Raw genomic sequence first — 6,013 nt, 5'->3', positions numbered from 1 at the left:
ATCCTTTAAAACTTAAAATGAAAGCCCATAAACATTAAGAGGTGTACAATGCAGCATACTCAATTTGTATTTGTTCCCACTGGATCATCTGTGAACTGAGTTAAAGGCTGTCTTAGATATGGAAGGGAAGGAAAGATTTTCCACAAAGTTAGTTTTTGAAGACATTATTATTCAATAGAATTCCTTCTGAGAAGACACTTGACAAGATCAGATGTTAGGTCAAACCCTCATGGAATGGTGTAGGAATTGTCTGGGGAAACCAGGCAACAAAATTTGAATTAGGAGGTAATGTGCTTCCTTCCTCAGCTAACTCAGCTTTATTATCTGAAGAAGAAAGGAATGAGTAGGAAGAGGTCAAGTTCTAGGGCCAGTTTATGGGTTTGTTTTGTTCTCTCTCCAAATCCTGTAAGATAGGAGTGCTGAGTAATAGCCTCTTCCTTTGGAAAGTCCCCACATTATCTCACTCTATCATGAGAGGAGACCTCACTTCTGTGGAGATAAGCTTGCTCTTGGGTCCTTCAGACACATAGTATGCAGACATCAAAAGTCCAATGCTATAAAGGGAACCCAAGATACTCAGTTTTATCAATGATGTAAGGGCCATTTCATGACAATGAATCTGCAAACTGGGTATCATCAATTCCAATAGTGGAAATAGCAGCCCTGGACAGTGGATGATGTAAGATGTTAATTGATCTCCATTCTCACTTCCCTTTCCTTCCATTCTGAATATTTGCCACAATGAAGAGTTTTGCCTCAAAAAGTTTAAGGAATTTGAGTCATGATACCACAGAAACAGGCAAAAATATAATACATAGAAAGATTGTTTTGTGTAATGTCCCTCATAGGCATATGAAGTTAATTTAAATAAACTGAGTAAGAGAAAGGTTAAGTGAAACAGCTTTAAATAAGTAGTTTTTTCTGATTCTCCCATATTCCATTAAGCAAAATTATCACTGATAAAAATGCATTTACTCAAAGCAGCAGCAATGCAGGTTTCACAGAAGCACAATGTTTCGGTTTCCTATAATATCAGTTGAGCCTTCTGTGGGATCTAGGAGAAGGACATGGCATTGTGAGGCTGGGAGAAATAATAGGAGTGAGGATCTAATGAAAACAAGCATCTAAAATCACCTAAAAGTGCAAGAGATGAAGTTTCTACTTAAATATCTGTATCTATCTTTTCTCTTTCTCTAACACTAGTACTATAAGCCTCAGCCACTGTCAAGGGCAGAGACTGGATACCTGAGGAGGGAGCAGACTGGAGAGCAGCAAGATTGGTAAAAAAAAAAAAAGCTCTAAGATGCACAGGAGAGGACTCAGGTGGTCTCACAGAAGATGTACAAAGTCACCACTGAAGACAATGGCATGTGTGTGTGTTTGTGTATGTGTGTGTGTGTGTGTGTGTGTGTAAAAAGTGAGGCTTAAAGTCATGCAACATATCCTGAACTATGATTTAACAATGAGCAGTGTCACACATTGATATGAGGTTCTGATAATCTAGAGCAGAATTATGTCCACTGATGAAGGTTTGTAATTTCAAGTCAAGTAAGAAAGCAGTGCCTTCTAGCACCACAAAACTCCAATCTGAGAACTCAGAATAATAATGGGATTATAATATTTAATGGGATTATAATATTTCAGACCATAGGTATGTTATTCTGGGGAATAACAGAGATGGGGGGGATTGAGATCCAAGGCTAGTCTAGGCAATGTGTTAGCAAGCAGACCTTATCTCAACAAATTCTTCTGGCTAGGTGGTTCATTCCTGAAATCCCAGCTCTGTGGGAGGTGTACGTGAGGGAAGAGCAAAGCCCAAAAATTACTTAAAATACTTAAAGCAAGAAGGGGGCAGGAGGTGGTAGAATGCATGCTAGCATGTATGAGGCTTTGAGTCCAATCAAACGATAATACTATTAAAACAACCCAACAGATGTAAGATGTGCTCATTAGCTGGATTCAGCTTTTTTCCTCTCTACTAGAAATATTTAGAATTTGGGGAAGCATAGGAGAAGTGTACAGCACAAGTACCATGCAGCTGTACATTATCTATACAGCACTCTTAGCCAACATGCTGAGCACTTGCTGGGTTTCAGTTGTTGGCCTCTGATAAGCAGTCATTAATATCAGACTCACAGAAAGAGCAGATGAGTTAATCGAGTCAACTGACTTAAATGACTGACATTGAAGCCTATGCAGGGCTGTGATCTTCAGTTCTAGTACTTGGAAAACTAACCCCAACCCTGATGCAAACACATTGGCTCTGCAAACCTGATTGCATCTGCCATCTTGGTGCCTTTTCTCTTTCTATCATCTGTGAGATGGTCTATGAAGTAAGTTAAATCCAGGCCACAATAGAAGACGCTGCCCAGTGCACTGAGATACACCTGCTGTCATCGGCAGTGGCTGTTTTCAGGGCACTCTGGACTTCTTTTATCACCTGGAAGTCACCATAAGTTCCAATGATAAGAACCACTTTGGGTACAGACTACTATAAGCGTTTTACTAGTCGACAAACTAGACTACAGAAAACTCATGCCCAGACTGATGTGCTTTGCTTTGCATAGAACAGCAATAAACAGTCTGTACATTGCTTATTTTCTGGAAGGAGAGACATATGTGCTGGGGACAAAATACACTGTAACTATGAAACAAGAGGAATAGCATAGGAAAAGAAAGACCCATCTGTACGGTATTTTCACAATAATAATAATAATAAGAAGAAGAAGAAGAAGAAAGCCTTTGTTTCTCTGAAGGTTACAAGAAATGGGTATTTCTGCAGTTTGAACAGCAGGTGGCACTTTTAACTACTTTACAAGTGAGTCCAGTCTGTTTGTTGTTGTTTTTGTTATTGTTGTTGCTGATTTAGCTTAGGATAGAAACCTAAGTGATATGGTGAGAGGGCACAAAATCATTTAAAATGATCTTGGAAACATTAAAAAACCTCACCAGTGAACAGATTGCAGTCTAAAAATGTACCAAAAATCAAGCCCTGAACTTGTTCTGTATGAGTGTAGCTAGCACACAGACCTTCTGTAGGTAGCTTTCCTTGTCTGGAACAACCTACTCAAGCTGTGTACAAAGGAAAAGAAACAACACTAGAACTTAAAATTTGGAAATGCCCAGTGCAAGTTGAGATGTATGCATTTCTAGAGTCTTCCTAGCACTAAGGGCTTTTGAACAACAATCTCTCCAACAACAATCTCCTTGGCCTTTGCAAGCTGCCTTTTCAGGTATTAGTCAATATGCATGCATAGAAAGCCCCCTTGCTGTGTGCTCTGCCACAACACTAAGACCATCAGTGTTGTAGGATGATGGGGAAACTTCTCCCAGGACAGAATGTGGCCATTGTTATGTTTAGCAAATAATTAACCTGTCAAACTGGGCACCAGTGGCCCTTGACTGTAAACCTAGCTACACAGGAGGCAGAGATATGAGTATGCCAGTAAAAAACCAGCTTGGGCAGGAAAGGCCTTGAGACACTTATCTCCAAGAAACCACCAGAAAACTGGAAGTGGCACTGTGGCTCAAGTGATAGAGAGCTAGACTTGAGCTGAAGAACAGAGAGACAGCCCCTAGGCCTAGAGTTCAAGTCCCATGACTGACAAAATAAAGGAAAAAAAAGTAAAAGAAAGAAAGAAAGAAAGGGAAAAAGGAAAGAGAGAAAGAGAGAGAGAGAGAGAGAGAAAGAAAGAAAGAAAGAAAGAAAGAAAGAAAGAAAGAAAGAAAGAAAGAAAGAAAGGAAGAAAGAAAGAAAGAAAGAAAGAAAGAAAGAAAGAAAGAAAGAAAGAAAAAGAAAGAAAGAAAGAAAGAAAAAAGAAAAAGTCGAAAGAAAAAAACCTGTCATGATGAGAGATATGGCAAAGCTCCAGCCTCTGCAGATAAAGACATCCTGACCTGGGAGATGGCTCAAAAACAGAGGCACTGTTATCTTCTCCTGGTAAGAACCAAAGCTCCCACTGGAGCCCATACCATTAGAATGGAGCAGATTCCCAGCACATGCCTACAGCCCCAAGTCAGTGTGGCCAGAGTGATTAGCAGCCAAGCTTCCAAGTCCCCTTTGATTCCTGCCTCCTGGGCACATTGTGGGCCAGCTCAGAAGGAGGTTTCAGAAGAGCATAAAGAGCCATGAAGCAAAGCAGTCGTGTAGAAACACAAAGCACATGACTCTCACCCCTGGTCTTCCAGAGTTATTCTCAGATTATTTTGTGGATAAGAAGATGTGAGTGAATCATCTTGCTTCCTGAAAAATATCTCTGTATAGGTAGGCATTCTTTGCCTCACACTGAAAGGCAACCACTTGTCCAAAGGCTGGTCTCATCTGTGGCCAATAAATTTCCTTTTCCCGGCCATCATCCCTTTAACAGACATCTGTATGTTGGCTGATAGCACATCCATGAATGGAGATGTACCTGCGAAGGTTTTGAAACCATAGTGGTCCATGATGTCCTATCACCATTTCTCTCCCACTGTCATCTCAGAATTAGACCAGAAGCTGGTTGCAATCACAGCACATATCAACACAAGACTGTCAATACCTGAACCTTGTCAAAGTCTACTTCAAAGATACCTTTCAGTTTCAATCTATGTCTGACAGAGTATCTACCCCCTACTTTTTTGGTCTAGGATATATGGAGCTATAAACTGGGAGACTTAGAGAATAAGATTAGAGAGAATGGGTCTCCTGGACAGGATCTGCTATAGGTATGACAAGTTGGAAGGAAAAAGAAGCAGCATAAGGAAATATTAACATGGCCAAAGTGGTCAAAAGACATCTCTCCAATGCAAGAATGTGTTTCTGACAAACTTGTTCTTGTTGGGCCATGACCTGGTATGGTGGTGCCACTTTACACTCTGGTCCCAATAGAGTAACATACATGTCATGGCTTCTTCCTTCCACGGCCTAGGCTGACTACCAGAGGTTCATTCCCTGTTTTTACCTCTGCTTTCTAAAAGGGTACACACATCAAGGGGCTCTCTTCTTTCCCCCTACAAATATTCTACCAATGTTCCCTCATTTCACAACTCCTCATTGCCAATCTAGGTGCTGCTGTTCTATGAGTCCTAATGTATCCTCTCCTGAGCCTAACATTTGTTGCCTTTCCTCCTTTTGGTGCTAGGGACTGAACTGAGAGTCATGTGCATGCCAGGGATGTACTCTACTACTGAGCTGCATCTTCACCTCTGAACTTTGTTTATCATACTTGTCAAGAACTCTATTAAGTATTTGATACAATTACTAAGGTACATGAGAATAAGGGAGATGCTGCACTTAGCAATTGGACAAAAAATCACTGATCTATAGGAATCACCTCCACATTAGCTTGTGTGGCAATGAATGCAGAGCTCTGGCTAGGAGAAAACAAAAGTCATGCCTGAGAAATACATGGTGGTCTACTGGTAAAATTATCAACAGGAGTTTTCTAAGGAGTGAGGCATGAGTCATTAATTATGAACCAAGAACTACTTCTTCAAAAGTGTAAAGAAATAAGCCAAAGCCACCAGAAAAGACTCATGAAAAGACTCATAAATGGGTACTTAAGAGAAAACAAAAATGTTCTTAGTCAAACACTGGTAGATAGGATGGGTGGTGCCTCCATCACAGCTTGGCCTCAATCCTTAACCCACTGAGGAATGAGAGTGCCTTGGCCAGGCCTGCCTTCAGTTCTGACCCAGCAGCCTTAGAAGATTTGGGTTCATCCAACCTGGTCAGTTCTAGGACTAGAGACCCAGGGGTATCAGTACTTACTCCATAGGACTCCCACAATGGAAGCTATTTGCACTTTGATCTCCCTGGGGCAAGGACACAAAATAACCTGCTTCTAGTCACAGATCACTCTCTGGGACAGTTTACTTTCTAATGAGTGAGACCAGCTTGGCTTAAAGATCTCTATCCCACCCCTCCCTACCCTACCCCAACCTCAGGCCTGGTAGAGGAAAACTTACGGAACTTACCATCTCCCAACTTTACTAGCAACAAGGTACTTGCACCTCACCCAGAAGTACCTTTTCC

The sequence above is a fragment of the Dipodomys spectabilis genome, unplaced genomic scaffold (assembly GCF_019054845.1).
Source record: "Dipodomys spectabilis isolate Male_0828 unplaced genomic scaffold, ASM1905484v1 ptg000333l, whole genome shotgun sequence".
NCBI classification, from domain to species: Eukaryota; Metazoa; Chordata; class Mammalia; order Rodentia; family Heteromyidae; genus Dipodomys; species Dipodomys spectabilis.
The sequence above is the reverse complement of the archived record's forward strand: the minus strand, read 5'-3'. Positions refer to the sequence as shown.